We start from the raw sequence: 19,295 nt of genomic DNA, 5'->3' as shown, positions 1-19,295 counted from the left end.
AATTGATTAATCTTAATTGATGCTCCACTCCGTTTAGTACACATGCATACGGGACACCGTGCAGTGTTGCATGGGCACGCAAACGACAAAGTTTTTATTGCCCTATTCACGCTTCATCTGGTGTAATTAGCATTTTACCAATGGCCATTCCCGGTGCTGCGTGGTGTAAATGAATATATGTCTGTCCCTGTGCCCGAGTTCGCAGTCGTGTACGAACGTGTTGAGCAATAATTAATTTCATGCCGTCATCGTGTCCGCGGGGTCAGTCGTGCCGGTTTCACCAACCTCATCCCACCTCACCAAAGTGACCAATTCCGGCGGCAATGGCTTTTCTGATGGTTCCCTTCCCACGTTGCGGCGGCACGAAACCCGCACAGACCCAATCAAAACAATCTTTGCGCCCCCTCGCACGGTCCAGCATCACGGTCACGATTGGGGACCGGTGGTGTACGCCGCGTTGATGAAGTCATGATGGGAAAAAGTTAAATTTTTATTGCAACCCTTACGAAAGGATTTTTTTTTGTTGCGTTTGCGGCATGGTCGCGAGTAAACGCAAAGCCTACTGCGGGTGTTGAGAAAAGTAAACAAAGCTTGTGCAAGGTTCGGGCAATGCAGTAAAGTAGGTCATCAGCAAAAGCTTTCAACGTTCGCAGCATCCCGTGCAGGATGAACTGTGCGGTTCGTGTAACATGTGTGTGGTTTTTGTTTTTAAATTGTGTCATAGATTTAATTCCCATTCACTTCTAATCCATTTCCAGCAATGAATTAATTATGCGTATCAAAAGTGCATTTCCTTAAACTTCGTCTAGTGCACCAAACGATCCAGTTTCTTTCAAGTGTGCCACAGGATAAGAGTCCTTATCCAAGGAGGTGTGAAAAAAACCAACAGCTCCATTCCTCATGTGCAACTGTGTTGGTGAGTGTGTGCCCTACTATCAGCACCTGTCGCAGCAGCTGCTCCGATCGTCCTTGAGTGCTTGAGCCTGTGTGTGGGGAAAATTTCCTCCAAAGTGTGCGTGTACCACGGATAAGGGTAGTAAAACGTGTGAACGCCTTCAAGGAAGCGTGTAAACGTGTATGTGTTTGTGTACGTGCGTGCTTGTGTGTAGAAAAGAAGAATAAAGGATATCGATTAGAAACCGGCAAAGTATAACAAAAAAACACGAAAGGGCAATTACGTTGAACCGTCCTGCCAGCTGGAAGGTGCCGCGTCTTGTGGTTGATTTTCGGTCAACAGTCTTTGGACAAGCAGTGGGACGACTTTGTCGGGGTGAGTTTCAGTTTAGTTTTTCAGTTGTCCTTTGGTTTGAATTAGTTTGCTTAATATATACAGAACTTCCTCAATATCGTCCTCAATATATCCTCAATAACGGCTATTCTTGTATAGCCCTACATATTCTGACTACAATATCAACATTTTAAAATTATTGTTCCTGGAAAGTGTTCTACGGGCATCAAATAATGTTAAAACAGGCTGCCTGATTCCAAAACCACGTTTTTAGCCTTTTTTAATTAAGTTTAATAAAGAAAGGCATCTATTTATAGACTATCGAATGGTAGTTTTATAAATTATATTCATATTGTAACATATCTCACTAGGAGGTAATTGTTCATCAACATGATAACATCTGTACATCAACACAATAAATTCTGATCCCAAAAATAGGCCTCTCAGTCAAACGTTCGCTCAGGTTTTGTTGATGTTCCAACACCCTGCGCATAGTCCAGAACTACGGATGCCTAGCCCATGTTTCATACATCTGTTCCCTTCGGATGCGTGCACTCAACCGGAATACGCGCGCGCTCACATTTCTTAGAACCCTAGCGGAAGCAGCTGTGAGACGAACATTCTTTGAATCGGTGACGATCACGAAGCGTTGTAGTCATCAGGGTATAGGCAATAATACCCCCAGTAGAAGCTGATGAGTCAAGAAACCAGCAAGCTTCTACACATTTCGAGAGGGGCCTTAGCGCGGAACTGGAAGCGGACGGTCGCTCAACAGCGATGAATCCATTGCTTGATGCAGTTCCTCCATATGAATGGCTTGTGCTAATGCACTTTCCTCTTTCGCTTCGTTGACTGTAGCCTGCGCCACACGTGTGCCAATCCGGAACACATACTGAATGAGGCGAGACGAATTGCTCGTTTATTAGTTTATTATACGGATAAATGACCGAAATAAATGCAGCTTATGTACATCTTTTGCAAAGGTACAAAGTTAGTGCCTTTCCACAACGGCCCGTTCGATGGAATGGCACGTTATCGTAAGCGGTGGAATGCTTATCAACAGGCTGGCAATTCCATATCGCTCATCATGGCTAGTATCACTCGCCCAACCACAAACGTCATCATTTCAACTGCAAATATGAAGTGTCACAATGTTGATGAAATGAAATTTTAGATAAGATTGCTCACTCGCTTCGACTTTAACCACAAGCTCTACCATTCGACTCGATACGACCGATGAACGATCGAGCGCGTACTACCGCGGATACGCTACCAGTCAGCGCTTATGGTACCGCTACCATAAGGAAGATACTCTCTATACGGGAAAGATCCACCGAAGCATGACTGCTTTATGTGTGCCTTTACCATTTCCCATTTTTTAAAAAAGTTCCTCACACTACTCCGCCTGCCTCTACTAGCGCAGTACATCCGTTGAGTCATTCACACTGGGTGTGGACTTTAACCACCTATTTTGGGACCATTTTAATTCATCCCGAGCGAGAGCATCGAGGGCAATAAAATTTCAACAATGAATCATATTTTGTGGCAGCTTCTTTAGCTTTGATTTTCACCATGCTTGAAAGTGGCGATGCAGATGAGCGTAATAATTAACGCTTCCGGTGTTTATGAGTTCCTAATGGCAGCACATTAGGTGACAATGGTAATGTGGTCTCGCTTTTTTTAGCCATTGCTATGATGCGTTCATAGCGTAATACATTTACCAAGGCACTTAAAAAACGAAGCATAAAAATGTTACCATTTCTTCGTGATGTGTTCGTTATGCCACGGCTCTTCCACTCTTTGGTATCCTGGTACAAGTCCCTTTCTTTAAATATTCAAAACCTTAAACGGAAGTCGATAGCACACAGCGCAACAACACACACAAAAAGCGAGCAACACGATTAACCCCCGGGGGCAGCGAAAGATCCGCAATAAAGACGCTGTGGTGAATTTATTTCATCCTCATTGGCGTACGTTTTATGTCCCCGGCAAGGACAATTCGTGTCCCTTTCCGGTGAAGTTTGGATTCCCAGACACACATACACGAACAGAAACACGCATAAAAACCGCATACATATTTAACTGCCCATTCATAACGCAGCCGGATGCGTTGTACAGGGAATGAATCGTACCGTATTGGGTCTTTATTATGAATGTTGGTTTTTTGCGTCTTATTCTGTTGAGTAAACGATTCAAGAACGGTGGAAATAATTTAGGGCGCATTGTTTTTCAGGCGACTATGCATTATTTAACATTAAAGTAAAATTATAATACAAAAATTGCTACTGGAAAATTATTAAATGCTTGTGCTTTAAGAGAGAGATATTCGTCCGTTATTTGACTGATAAGATTTTAAAACTAAACTCTAAGATCCAATAATTTCTTTTGAGGTTTCACATTAGAGAACAGACATGTTTTAAGTTATACATTAACTAAGGTAGAATTTTTTGTGAAAAAATTAATTTCACTCAAGTTATTAAAAGAATTTAATAAATTCTGAAACTAATCAACGTTCCCCGAACCTATGCGTGCACAAATGTTGCATTACATTGCCACTTTTATTGCCGGTCCGTCCAACGTACTCTTTCATATTGCGCAAAAGAGGGACCTTTTCTAGAAATAGAGTACTCGGCAATATGCGAACTTACCTTACGGGTCCTCGGGCGTGTATCACTCGTGGTGTCAATATTTAATGCCATTTCTCCACCGCTGCATCAAAGGTGAGCCCCGTTTGCCCGAGCATGAAACACCCTAAGTCATACAGTGTGGCCCATAAAAAAATGCGAAAATAACCATAAGACCTTTTTCTGATGGTAAGGTTAAGAAAAACATAAAACATGGTTTGTTCAACCATTCTATTGTAAATTATTCGATATGGCCACCGTTGTTTTCCTCTACTTTCTCCAGGCGGTCAGGGAATCGGTTGCACACCATCCAAATGTATAAACCATACGACGAGTTCCATACTTATAGTTATGGTGGCTTGCAAAGCGTCGGCACTGAGGTGCCATACGTGTACATACATTTAACATGTGCCATGAACTTTAAATTTAATCAAAGCTAATGAAAAAATCATCTTTGACCAATCGCTCCATTGAAGTTTTGGAGATATTGGAGATATCTCTCGTCAACTCTCAGTAGGATCGTAGTGGATTTCGTTTATATCACGGATTTCATCATTCTTGAAGTGCGAGGCGACCTCGTGACACCCACTTCCTGGCTTTCTAAAGCCGTTGATCAACAATAAGGATATTTGATATGTGGTATATAGTGTCCAGATGGCTCCCTATAATCTCCGCAATTTGTTTTGCGAGTTTTCCTGCGTGGAACGAACTAAACGCGTGTTCTTTCGCGGACATCGTGTTTATTTACATTTTTAAATGTCAATGTTTTTTACCATCTCACGATTTCTTGAATCCTAAAGATCACATAAGTTTCTGAAATAAGTGAAAATATCGCTTCCATATAGTCAAAAATAAACTTTAAAAATTTTTACATTCTTTTATGGGCCATACTGTACAAAAACACTGCACACACACAAATTGCAAATGATGCATGGTTCACTCGTTTTTACGCATTTTTGCGTTATTCAAAGTGTATCGTTTGTGTTTTTTCTTACTTCACCCCTTTTGGAGACCGTTTTGGACCCTCGAATGTGTGTGTACGCATGTGTTCTGTTTGTTCACAAGACGGAACATGGCCAGTGACCGTACGAGCGGGGTTCGATCTATGCTCGGTTGCTGTTGGTGGCTTCGTTTGTTTTTTTTTCTCTTCCGGGCCGGCAAAAACCGTTGGGCTAAATTTAGTGACTGGCAAAAGGGTTTCCTTTCGCACAATGGCACCTTCCTCTCGTTTGGTTCTCCCAGCGTGCAGAGCGTGTTCTTATGAATGAATGATGACGCTACTGATGGATACGTATGGAAATGCGCATTTGTTGGACTGGGAGAGAATTAAAAATGCAGTAGGATGTGTACATTTGCACACTGCGTTAGGCGAGCGGTGGACATTGAGAATAGACGGCGAACTTAAAATAGAAATGGTCGCTCGACATGTTAAAATAATAATTCCTTTCATCGCGCCCTCCTGTAAAGATCATGTGGATATTAGTCTGCCTTAGCACACTTTATCTGAAACAACATATTTATCCAGTCAATTTGTTCCTCTACCATACCTTAATGTGCATGGAGCATAAAACAACATGTTGCATAGTTGGGTTAATAAAAAATAACTATGCGAGTTGTGCGCGTTTTGGTTATGGCTGGCAGTTATAACATGAAAACATCGATACATTCACGAGAGAGAAAAAAACAAACAAACAAACATGAGTTAAGTCATTTTGTGTTAACTATGCTTTCGCTGCTTGGTACGCAAACGTATTGGTATGTGTTATGAATGTTGGATAATGCGATAAATTAAATTGTAGTTAAGCTTGCTGACGGAGTTTTTGCTCCCATTATAGAAACCGTGGAAACATTGTAGTCATGTCTGCAGAAACTGGGCAGATCAAAGAGATCAGTCATTTAAGCGCAACTTAGCGATGCATAGAATCAGGAAGATTAACGACAAATTAGGCTTTTAGCAAAAAGCGTTGAAGTTATAAACAAATTGAACATAATCCTGATGTATTGATGAATTCCCGCACGATTTCCAAGATAACAACAATGATTTCGACAAGTTGCAATCATTTTACGAGTGTCCATTAAACACAAGTTGTCCACAAAATAGACAACATTAAATACCAATTGCATAAACTAGGGGAAAAAATTGGATACTTCACATGGCATATTGCTTCATAAACACGAATGTCCTAATGATGTGCTAACGTTGATTCGAGTTATGAGATTTTATTTATGGCCATCAACTTATTCGGCCATTCTTGTGTGATATATCTTCGTCCTAAACTTCCCACCAATACCAACGATACGATCATCACCGATCGTTACTACTTTCGGCGTTCAATAAAGCTAGATGGAAATTGGCAAACGCTCCAACAAATACTAACAATATTGGATATCGAGCCAAAACTTGTCCTTTAGCTGCACGGATATAAATAAACTGCCACCCAGCCGGTAACCGGCCAAGTGTTGCAATACCTATAAAATAGAGCCCTTATCCCGCAATTTGGACGGTGCAAATGATAAAATTCCACCGAAAAAGCACTTTGCCTTTGCACGGACCGCTGTTAGCCATCAGTCAAACGCCAACCAGTCCAGTTGTTTGCCATCATCATTCGGCTAACGATATTTTCGTCCTTTTATGTGTGAGGGTGCTGTTTTCGCCCTGACCGCCAACGTTGAGAGTTACGCCAACCGGTGAGGTACGACAAAATCACCACACCGCCCACGGTACACTTGGGTGGGAAAATCGATGCTCAAGCAACGACCGTCCAGGGCCGTCGTTACGGCTTTCGGAGGATAAGGTCAGAATGAAAAGGCCCCGGCCCCGGTGTTGTAGCGGGACGATGTTTTACCATGCGAACCACACCCGCTCCGCTATCCAACACAGACAGGTACCAAACAAACGCTCATCGTCAGGACAACCATCGTGGCTGGATGTGAATCGATAGCTCGAAGGTTGATGGAGCAGGCTGGAAATGCTCAGAAGCTAGCCCTACCACCCAAACCCGTACCGTGGTTCTAGTTCTTGGCTCAAGTTTAATCATTGATGCCACCGCTGTACCGCTCGATGGCGTTCGATGTACGACCAAGCGTTGTTCGGCAGCACTGGACATAATCATTCGACATGTTTCATCGACAGCGTTGAAACAAGAGCAAGCAAGTGAACACCCCAAACGGATCGAACATCAGCAAGCGTGGTCTGCCCGTTCGTAGTGGTTCGATATTTTTAGTCCATATCATGACCTTTTCTACGTTGCACTGCTGTTTGACATTTTTGTTTTGTTTTGCTTCACATGCTTCACGAACGGCATCCGATCCAATGAGGAAGAGAAAGTAAAATTGACTTTTTTTGCAACAACCATGAAATTTGTTTCTGCACACATCTCCCCCCGTACGAAGGTTTTGCTCCGGGAGTTGGAGTAGGGAATAAGGGAAACGAGGTGCAACGATGGTGATGGGGAAGTGGATCTCATTATCACGTTGATGGTGTCATTTTTAACGAGGACTATCCAACGATATCCTGACGAGTATCTGCACACGGTGCGTTTGGTCGGATATGAGTGCTTAGAATTGCGGGATGAAAAGTTTTGTTTTTGAAATTGTTTCATTTAATAATTTTCACTTTTTTCCACGTGAATAATATTCATATGGTATTTTTGAGTAAATAGAATTATAAATGTTTTAAACCGTCATTAATTTTTTTGATAATTTAACATTGGTCATTAGGAGTCTTTACATAATGGAATATCTACCGGTCTTCTAATAGATTTTTCAAATAACACAATAAGCATCTTTCCGTTGCAAGAATTTATCAATTTGTGTTTTCCTTCGGTTCCTCAAAAAAGTAGCACGCGCCTAACGCGAGAGTATGCTCATAACTACGTCGTTCTAGTGTTGAAGCTTATCACGGGCATGTTTCGCTTCCTGCGCAAAGTAATAACACATTTGTGCCGGTGCCCCAGGGATGTGTATGCTGAACACACAATTAACACGAGCTCGGGCTTACCGAGAGCTTACCAAATGGCACCATTACCACATCATTAGCAGCGTCATAATAATCTTTCTAATTAATCGTCCTGGCAGCAAGCAATCCAGGAACATGGCCAGTGCATGAAATTAAACCATTTTCTCTGTTATGGTAGTTTGCAAGCAGGTATTCTGTAGGTTTTAAAACATCGAAAACAATTTTTTAAAACTAAATAAAGTTTTAGTGCTTTTAGTACTAACATTTTTTTATTACTTGTGCAACTCTCTCGAAAATCATGCAAACAAACTAACCACGTGAGGTGATTCAAATTTGTAATGCTCGTTTTTGTTGCTGCTGTTTCGGCTAATAAGAATGTCAAGATGACAAACTGCTGTTAGCTCTGATCACCCCCACAACCCACGCTGCCAGGCACAGGTGAATGTCGTACATCAGTGTTCGAAAACACCGAAAAAAGAGTTGTTTTTTTTGTTCTTCGTGTTATTCTGCTTGCGAAAAAAAACCTCCCCAGCAAGGCCGCCCAACCCACTGGAACGAATTGCGTTTGGGCTCTCGGTGCCGTTCGCTACCAAAAGCAAACCACTTTCGACCCGACCAAATCTCAGCCGGTGACACAGGATTAGACCGGTGACAAACGCGACCGTGCCCGTACCAAATGGACAAAAAGAATATTTTATTCCAGGCACACAATTTCGTTTTGTTACCCATTGCCCATTTCCCAACCCAGCGGGCACACGATCCTTGGAATGTTGCAACCCGGGGAGGGGGGTGCACGGTTAAATGTGAAACGGTGATAATATCAGCCGGAAAAGCGATTTTCCGCTTTTATACCATTTTGTTATGCTTCCCAATGAAATCGATCGTATAGTTCCGTAGCAAATATTGACCGCCTGCAAAAATGGAAGTTTTATAGTGCACACACGCAATTTGGCGCACAAATTGGGTCCCTTTTCGTTGCCGTTTTGCCACAACCTCAAGGACGCATTCACCTGTGAGGTCGCGTTGGGTACGGCTTAGCTCAGTGGTACTATTTTACGGGGTTTTGCTGCCGGTAAGATTTATTTAAGCCAGCCAAAATGGCGCACATAAATCCATCAGGTCCAATTATTCTGGTCAGCTTGTTCTCTCTGCTGACCATAAACACCGCTAGTTCGTCTTGGTGGCTGGCTCATTCCAGATACTAGCTTAATTGCCAAGAGTCATCCAGTTTCTCTGTCTCGGATAGGCAAAACACCACCAAGCTGCACCACCAACAGCATGCAAAAAAAACCCGTTGCTACTTGCTCTTGTTTGAAGTGGTGTTTCAGTGCTTGCAAACTTGAGATGGCAAGTGTTTTGTAATGCATGACGAAATGCATGCTTACGACCACACTAAACCCGCCTAACGGCCGGTGCAGTGCAGGGCGATCGCGTGACAGCCGGCTACAGGGAGTGCTTACAGCTGTATTTTCGTCGGTGTTTATTAGGTGTGCAAGTAAGTTTGCAGGCGTGCTTTCCCAGGTTTTATTTGTAGACAATTGTTTACACACAGAAACAATATATTTCTGTCCATCTTATGAATTTTAGACCAAATCATGTTCTCGTCTATTCCCAATTCCATGTGCCTAAAAAATCGAAATCGATCTGTTGTGTGATACTGTCGACTAAAAATAATTAGTAAATAAATGGTAGTTGACTAGTGTATAGACTAGATCAGGGGTAGGCAAAGTACACCCCATGGGTCAAATCCGGCCCGCCAATAATTTTTATCCGGTCCGTTAGAAAATTTTGAAAGACCATACAAACAACGCACGATCTCTTCACCACGATACTAAGAATTTATATATGTGATTGATCATTGAACTATGGTATATTTGAATGGATTTTTAAACAAAATTTCTTTGGTTACCTTTTCTTAACCAATTAATTCTTGGTTGGTCTGAAAGCTTACTAAAGTTGCTTAAAGTTGTTAAAGTCCAGAACGCATGTTATGAAGGCAGTTGTGTTCAAGAGTTGATTCTACGCACAAATCGAAACCTGATGTCCATAATGTAATGCTTATCGATATTTTAGCTAAGTATTTTGAGCCAAGTGACAATGGTATGAGACGACGTTCGTGTATCAGCAAAACCGATACAGTTTGAAAAAAATATACAAGAAAGTTTCATATCTCTAAAGCTCGCTTGAAATGTCTAACCCGTAGCTTCAAAGTTGTTTCTATTATCTGGCCCTATTTTTGTCAGATCCCTGGTCTGAAAAGCAATGACTGAGCGGTTTCGTGATGGAATATTACTGACCCATGGCTTACACTTGACCAAACGGAAGCAGCTAGTAAAACCCTTCTAATCCCACCATATGCAAAGCATGACGAGTCTTCGTGTAAATACCGATGGAGCTTACTCTCCGTATTTAGTTAATGGTTTTTGTTTTTCGTCTAGCCTCAACACCAGACTACCAAAATCATACGATGCAATGTTATTAGCAGCTGTCCAATCAATAAATAGAACACATGATCTTTGATATTTCTGGCCACAACTTACTTGTAAACTCAATAGAAGCGTTGAAGGAATTGTGAATGGTAAATGTTGATTGTGAGCTAGCTGTGAGCTGGCTGTTGAGAAAATAAGATTGATTAAGTGCAATTTCTTAAAAACGCAAAATCAACTGCTTGATGCCACTCATCCAATAATGCGCGTATTATTCTATTACTATTACCTATTAAATTCGAAGCCAATACTTTCAACAAGGGGTTTCCCAAAAATTGTGCCCCACTGTATAACCTCAATCGACGTGAGTCTTTTAGATAGATTGATTCACTTGTTCAGCAGCGTCGGTAGAAGTTGCCAACCGGCTACTGCAGATTTGGTTTGTTAATGTGCTTCTTTTCCTCTTTATCTCGCATTTTCATTGCTTCACACCGTCCAGCGATCGGGTTTTCCTTAGCCACTACCATTTTTTTTCCTTCACCGCATCGTAACGATAAAACAATCGGCGATGGCTCCAGCCAACCTTCCCAATCCCCGCGGCTGGAACCGTACCCAGTCGCTCGAGGTAAACAACTTCTTAACGATTTCCCCCAACCTTCGGCCGCATTCGAGTGGCTTCGATCGAATACGAGAACGGGTTAGCGATTTGTCTTTCCGTGCTGCACACGGCTGGTTTACTGTTCGCGCGACCAGACTTTGGTCCATTCTTATGCTACTAGCTATCTTACTAGCCACTTCAGTCCCTAGCGATGCGTTATTCCCTTATCCATTCCGCCTGAGTATGATTCTATCGGTCAACAGGGAAACTTCGCCGGAAGTTGAATCTTTGTTTGGGATACACAATCGTGACGCCATGGCCGCCGCCACCATCGGTGTAATACATTATTGAAAGCAACAAAGAAAATCTTCGATTTGAGCTGCTTTTCCCTACCCTGGCGGCCCTATTGTTTCGGTGTATTCCACTGCCTGGGGAAGGATTTGTGTGCGCTTGTGGAGGTTTGGGGAAAATCGTTCCCATGCCACGAGTTTGGGATGGTTTAATGTAAATGAATGTTTATTTCATCACCAGTGCGAGAATAAAAATCCCGATCCCCAACAAAATAAAGCGTACACCAGTGGAAGGTAAAACAAACAAACTGATTTCCCGTATGTAAACCCTTGGATGGACTATTGTTGATCTAGGACGGTTTCGATTTGCTATGGGGGTTTTGCTATCCACTGATTTGGAGCTTGCTTAAATGCATGATTCTCGTTGGGTAACTACTTTAAGAAGTTCGATCTAGTATGTTTTAGTTTCGAAATAAAACCAATTAGTAAAATGTTTTTAAATTAATAATTACATATGTGGAATACATAGCATCAATGAGCATAGAAATGACTCCCCGTTTTAGTTATTATAAAATATTATGTACATTCTCAAGGGTTAACTAAAACGGGTAGAGTTTACATGCTGCTCGACACGACATGACCGGAGTGAACATTTTACACCGACACTGATCTCGCTCCCGTCTCAACCCAAACTCTAAACCGTGTTTAATGCTTCCCCTGGTCCGGTTTGTATTGTGTGTAGATTTACGCCACGTAGCATGCCCTTGCTCGAGGATGATCCAGTTCATTTCACACATCTGTCGAGCGGGACAGTTAAGCCTAACCCACCTCCTTTCGAACTCCCCTTTGGTGCTAGGAACCCATTGGGAACGGATTATAGAACGCGATTCGACCGGGCAGAGTGCCACTGGAAAATAGATAAATAAACGATTTCACTTCTCGTTCGTCTCGCACACCGGCTCATTAGCCGGAGCTAATGAACTAATTAGAAATTCTGCTTCGCCTACGCCGTATTTAAAATGCATCATACTAGCCGACGTTGGCTGTGTGTGAGGCGTGATGAAATTTCTCCGATCTGAATGATAAATAAGGCTTGGATTTTATAAAGCTTACGTAGAGTTTAACTCAAGGAGCTCCGCGTGTATATCATCGCTGAGCTCATCTCATCTGTTGAAGTGGAATCTGGGTCTTCTTCGAAAGGAAATTGATTTTGCCTATAGCTTTCCACCATGTTTTGAACGCGGCCGTTGAGAAAGCTTTCCATTGAATTCATTCTATTTGCAAGCCCTTGGGAAATCCTTGGAACTTCTTGAAATGATTTCCGAAATCCCTCAAACTTTGTCATTTGATATCAACATCGTTGTAAGTTTTGCTCCAGCACAGATATATTTTTGAGGCCTTCTGCAGTTGATTAGTCTTCTCAGAATCGTATAGCTCGGATAGAATCACTCGTCACAGATACGGCACGGTACGGTTTTCTAAAACTTTCTGGCTTTATAGTTGATCTATCGCCGGGCGTCATCGTCTAGCCCATGTGCACCATGTGAAAAGCGACACTAACATTATGCATCTCAACGATGCTTGAATGCATCACGGCGAACGGCAAAACCCGGTGCATTGTTACAACGAATCAGATACCAGCGAGCGCCAGCAGCTTATTCGCATGAAAATCACATCCACAATTGCATATGCAGACGTCGAAGCGTTGCTCTGCTCTGGAACGATTGTGGTCGCATAATCGGTTTGCCAACTTTCCGTCGCTCCGTCCGCTGTTAGTAGCATCGAAGTGCATCTTTTGATAGTCGTCGCCAACGCGCATAGCTTCATGCCTTTCGGCAGCTGCCGATCATTTCCCACTCCGCGGCGGAATGGCGGTACCACTCTAGTTTGCTCGCCTTCGTTGGAATTTCATAAACATTCCTTCACTTTCAAACTGTTCCTGCGCTGGTGCCGCGTAGGTGCACTTAGGGTGTGTGTGTGGGAATTTTAAGCTTCTCCCGGCGTATAACTTCATGACACCGTGCATAGGTGGGGCCGGTGCGGTCTGAGTGTAGATATTGCACCACAAGAGAAGGTGGTTTCGATTGAGAATCCAATTTCCTACACATTGTGCCGAAATGCACGGTGGGAAGAAAATAAAACTATGTTTGATACACTCGCCGAAAAAAAAAACCGTACGTGGTGCGAGATTTCCCCAGCAAATCAACCAGCTATTGATCACGTTGTGCAGTAGCCAGCATTTTCGACATGTTCACCCTTTCGGTTCGCGGCCGTTCGTGATCGCATGGCATATGGGTTTGCTAATTTTTCACCTCAGTCCCGCGGCTTGTCACGAATGCAAATTTTAAGCCAAGTTGCAGGAAAGACCGGTCTCCCCACCCCCAAAAGGACGCTTCCACCCCGTGTGTTACCACCGCGACGCTTGTTTGCATTGTTTGCGATGGCAGGCTGTGTTGCTTGTGGATGTACACAAAAATGTGCAAATGAATGTAAATGTGCGGTGCGAGAAATTTTTGCGCATTATGATGGCGTAAGTGCCGAAAAAGTTTTGTGCTCGATACGCTAGCGCGAGCTTAAAGATTTGCTAATCAAATTAATTATTATTCACTGGCGAAGGGTGATGATGGTGGTGCGATCGTACGTAACTGGTTTGGCGTTCTTCTTCAAAGCATCAGAGTGAATGAACGTGGAATTTATTCCCCTCGGGGTTTTGGTAGATATGTATCGGAACTAGGTAGATAAAGTTACGCATATCTTAAGCGGTTATGTGCTATCAACCACTTTTTTTTTGTTAAATAAACTTTCCAACTAACGAGCGTATGCAGAATTTATGGAAGCAAAACAAACATGCATAATGTTTCCCTCAACGCTATCTCATTATATTTTCTCAAATTTGTGATGAAGATTTCACTGTTGGTAGCACTAAATTCAAACACTTCATGCGAACTGGTTCTCGTGCTTTAGCATTTAATTCAATACATAAGAAGCCCGAGATTGAATCTCGTCTAATATACGTAGTCCTCTCGTAATGAAGGGAAGCTACGTGATACGTCAAATAATTTTGTCATATGACAGAACTGGCCTTGTAGCTCATTAAGCAAAAAATAATATAATGTTTGAACGTGGCATCAATTGTGCTTAAATGCAATACACGTTGCAAAATAAAAAAATACATTTTAGCCAGGTTAAAGTTATTATAGCACAGCAATGACGCAATTGTAGCATAATTGTAGAGTCACTGGTTGCACAAATAAGCTAAATTCGTATCCAAATAAATGATGATTCATCATTTAAACCCATCAATTTGAGTTGATTTTCATTAATGAATAACTTATGTAATGTGCTCAAGTTATTTTCTCAAGTTTTTTTTAATTTAGTTAAATTGTAAAGTTATAACAAATTAGATATTAGTAAAGAGATTACATCATTCGATGAATAAGTCAAAAAGTAAGTTATTTAAAGAATCAAAAGTCGAAAGTAATATTAGCCAATAAAGCCCGAGGTTCCAAATACATGCTTATCCAAACTCTACATAATGTATATTAATTAAATTTGAACGAATCTTCAAACACATTGCCAAATCCGGATGTGCTGCCGTAGTTACGATCACTTTATTAGAACGTTTTGCTCTACCTCTCGCTGCTACTGGCCGTGCCTGAAGGCATCGGCATCGTTTCGGGACTGATCCACCTTCTCTGTAATGACACAGAAAGCAGAAACCAAAAGCCCACAATCGCAGCGAACCGATTATCAGCATACGCCCCGAGGGGTTTTGCGCCGGTCAACTGGTCGCTATAAATATGCCAATAACCGTTACCTTCTAATGCTGCTGGAGCCGACGCAATGGCACACGAGGCAATTCGCCATCGGTGGCTGCCATTGGTGTCACGTCACAGCCATCAACCTGTAACCGAGCTATCGGACGAAATTCGTTTCGCGGCGTGGCACTGCCTGATCTCGCCGTGGCACGATACATTGCACCAGAGTCAGCTGATGGTTCGTTGACGGTATTAAGAACCACAACAGCAAAAACCCAGTAAACCGGTCCTATGGAACGTCTGGAATGCCGTTAAGCATTCCTTTAATCGCTATTCCGTCATCGTTATTGGAATCTGGATGTGTAATGGTGTGTTAGTGTGGTTTCGTTTTTTTCTTTTTTCTTGTGCCATGTAGTCCAGAACACACCCTTGCCCATGGAACATCATTCGGGTGCAGCGATGTTTCGCCCTACATCGGCTGCTCATGTTTCCATGGGGAGTAACTTGAACCTTTATTTCTCGATGGTGCGCCACTTGGCAGACACCGGAACCGGAAAGCGATCCAATTTCTGGGCACAGTCGCGAATGAGTTTGAGTTCCTCGCACAACCCCGAACGACTTTCTCCGTTCGGGTGGGGTAGAAAAAGCTCATTTTCTGCGTTGCAAACGTATTGTGTGTGAAACATTATGTCGTTTTTTGATTTTTCTATACAAGTAATCTATCATTACTGATGGCTTTACGAAAATATTTACTACAGGCTATATTTTCGTTAGCAATATCAGACATTTATGATGTCTGCTTTATGATGAAAACAGCTTAAATTCTAGCATAGAAACCACAAAATGATGTTGATATGAATTAATTTCCAATATATCGTCTCCTTCGTATGCAATTAAATATCTTCTCCCAACTTACAAGGGTCAAATATCAGTATGAAATGAAAATTCAATTCCAGCTCTATTAGTCCGTAAGTTGTACTTACCGCTGAGAAAACGATGGAGCTTGCAGGACGTTTCTAATATCAGCTTTTCCGCGAAATCATTTCATTATGTTTAACACCACGATCAGCAGGCAAGTGACTTCGTTAGTGTTCTGAGAAATGAAGACTGTCGAGCTGCCGTTGTCTAAAGATGTTTTACTTAATTTGTTTTTCCTACAGTCCTTGTCGTTGTCATTCTTAGTCCATTCCGTCACGTGATACAGTCGGTCATGTTGTCCTGGAATAAAGTTTCGATAGTCAAATAAAACAAGATAAAATAAACTTTTTTATTTTACAAGTATGCCAATTTCTGAAAGGAACTGTAAAACCCCAAGGCACCTATTACGCCAGCATCTTTGTGGCTTTGGTGACTTTGGCTGCTCTCTTAACCTAGCAGCACTTTGCTGTCACGTGTTATCGTTAGTAACTCGTGCCCAAAAGACCTGATTTTCTTTTCCCGTTTGCGTTGCGCTTCCGGAGAAAAGCCGTATCCCGCGTGTTTCACGCAAAATGTCTCCGCAAAGAACGGTCTTTGAACTTCACCGAATGCTGATGAAGGCTTTCAGCGATGCTAAGTGCCTTCAACCCGTGTGGCAAGTACACACTTTAGAACACTGCCCACACTGTTCACTGCGGTAACCATAACGGTTGCCTGACGGTGAAGGTTTCTGGCAGGTCGGTTCTGCAAGGGTAGGGCATAGGTTTGACACGTGTCCAGACCAGAAGTTGGCCGAAGAGAAGGAGAGACAACAGTTTGTGCCAGTGTAGAACAAAAGCTTCCACTGGATTGTGATTGGGGATGGAAGAAGGTTCTTCTTTAGTTGGTGGGCTGTGCAGTCTGAGCCGGATACATACAATGTGCAATTAGGATCCTTTGGGCAGTCACTTACAGGTCTCTAGGCCTTTTCTTTGCTGATACAGAAGAAGCAAAAGGTGAATGTTGAAGAATTCTTGCGTTTAATAAAACTAAATGTTGTACTGTGTTGCATACAAAACTGAATGGTCCTTTTTCCTTGCAGTGAGCCTTGGCTACCGTAACACAAAGTTGCACATAGTAATGTGTTTTTTGTTCTCTTTCTCTTGAACAAAAACCCATTAAACAAACTTGTACACCATTGCGGGCTCACACGACGAACATGATGCGGGTGAACGACTCCCGATGGAGTCATTTGAAAGTTTACTTACATCATCTCGTTCTGCAACCCAACCATTTGCGCCCGAAAAATGTTTCGTTGGTATTACCACGGTTCGACATTTTGCTGTCGGAAACTTCTCAAAAGATGTGTTTGGTTTTTTGGGTGTTTGTGTTTGGGTACAAGTAAACACAAAATTTCATCATATGCTTGGCAAAGTTTCAGCGCGTTGAAGGTAGGTTCCGTTTTTGTGTATGTTAAAGATATGTTCACGCTTTGAAAGTCTCTTCTTTTACTGATGTTCTTGGTCGTCGACAATACGTCGACAACAGATGAGTACAAAATTTCATCGTGAATCGTACCACGCAACGGTGAAAATGAACGAATAGTCTTTTTATCAATGAAAGTGTGTCACATAATTTTCGGTACAATTTTCAAGTTGATTGAATAAATATCTCAGGACGATCATTAATTTCAAGATGGAACGAGAATGGAATGAATAGTATTCTTCTATAAATCTATTTATCAAAGTCCCCACCAAAAAACTCTGCTTTTTTGCTCAGATGGCATCACATTGTCTGTAAAATCTTAGGAAGAATTAAAGTATTGTTTCGAAGATGTTTGTTTAAAGCTTCCTGTGATACCGAATTCCTTAAATATTTTGACCATTTGACTGATGTATTTCCCACGCGTACAATCTTGTTGTCCTTGCATAAAATCGAAGTACAATGTCAATCGAATCGTATTTCTCTTTCGTATTTTTTCCTCCCAAAAAGAGTGCTGGCATTTTCTTAACGTTTCGTTTCCACCACTTGAGCTTCTTTGGCGCAGGAAGCTAATTTCATCCCAAAAGCCATACCTCCCCCTCTCTCTGCAACATGACTAACCAGCTCTACACGGCCAATCAATAATTGATTTTTGTCGTCGGGGTGGCCAATTCAAGGTTTCTATTATAACACCAAAACCGGACCATTTCCACGATTGTGCACTAATCGAAATGACATCGAATATTGTTGCCCGGATTGTTTCGCTCATGGGGGGAGCATGTTAGAAATTGAATTATTTATTTTTATGCGTAGAACATAAATAAAATTACAGCCAGTTGATAGCGTGTTTATTTTTGCCAGCATTTCGTAACCAAGTGCGTAACTTCACAGCGTCCATTGTACTAAGGAATCTCATTTCCTCTTAAAATGATTCTATTATGTTTGAACGCTGTTATTTGTTAAGTAAACGTTTGTAAGAAGGGACTCTAGAAACTTTAACTGGAATGAACGAAGCAAAGGGTGTACTTACGTTAATTGCAGCCAAGAGTCTTCAAGTGGAAACTGTCATTAAACAGAGAATTGGTGATAGATCACTACAACATTTTTGCTGAGCTTGAAAAATTAAGACATCAGATCCAAAGAATTATTTAACATTAAAATGACCAAGGATTTCATCATGGAATTATCCGGGCGTATTTTTATTGGTGGCAAACAAATTCGCAATGCTGAAGTATTTTCAAATGGTTTTGGAGTTGGTTGGTTGTAATGAATATTTAAAAGTTATTCATTAATTGCGGTAGAAATATTTAACGACACTACACTACACTACAGTACACTATAGCGGCCTATTCATAAGGTGATTTTCTGGATATTTTTTTAAGTTAAATATTATCCCTTGAAGACGTTGTTAAACCGAAGAGCCATTGTTAAAGGTAAAGAAAATCGGCTTCGTTCGTTGCTCGTTAAATGTCCAAAAAATCAAACATTTGAACACCGTTTAAATTCAACAAATGGTTTTTATGTTGTGATGTCCACAAACTTGCAAAGCGTGTTTTTACGATGAACGCAATTAAAGTTTAGAGACCTCTCCTGCAAAGCACTGCGACACTACTTTGCTTTTCGGCCTGTAACTTTCGACCGGAGTAACTCTTTAACTTCGGGCCAAATTTACAGCGTTTGTGTTGAGAGTAAATAAGAAATGGCACAATGCATTTCCTCCTTGCAATTTGCCTTATGCAATTATGCAATTTGCCCGGGCATGCTCGGTTAGAAACTCCTTATAATTATGTAAATAAAAAATATAAAATATAAAAATATTTATTTTTAATAATTCTTCTCCATTATTAGTTAAAGAACCTTTCCAACGATAAAAAAGCGCAAAAGAGGGATGATCATGTGCTCTTGACACGTAAATAATATCATGATTTTTAACGTTGACAGCTTCATTTCCAATACATTATTCTGGCTACGAATCACCACAGAGGGACCATTCGTGAGTGAGGGTTTGCTTTTAAAACATTACCGTTCGTTTAG

General features: G+C 41.6%; 1 protein-coding gene across 1 annotated transcript in view; it reads left to right on the top strand.

The window, feature by feature from the left end:
- Positions 1-791: 791 nt before the first annotated feature.
- The window catches only part of LOC128296868 (tumor necrosis factor alpha-induced protein 8-like protein), a 24,286-nt gene continuing 5,782 nt past the window's right edge, over positions 792-19,295 (top strand). Inside the window, exon 1 of the mRNA XM_053032381.1 lies at positions 792-1,270. The gene's annotated coding sequence lies outside the window, so the exon portion shown is untranslated. The remainder of the gene's footprint in view (positions 1,271-19,295) is intronic.

Source organism: Anopheles moucheti, chromosome 2 (genome assembly GCF_943734755.1).
Source record: "Anopheles moucheti chromosome 2, idAnoMoucSN_F20_07, whole genome shotgun sequence".
NCBI lineage: Eukaryota > Metazoa > Arthropoda > Insecta > Diptera > Culicidae > Anopheles > Anopheles moucheti.
Note: the sequence above shows the minus strand (reverse complement) of the source record. Positions and strands in the feature narration are given on the sequence as shown.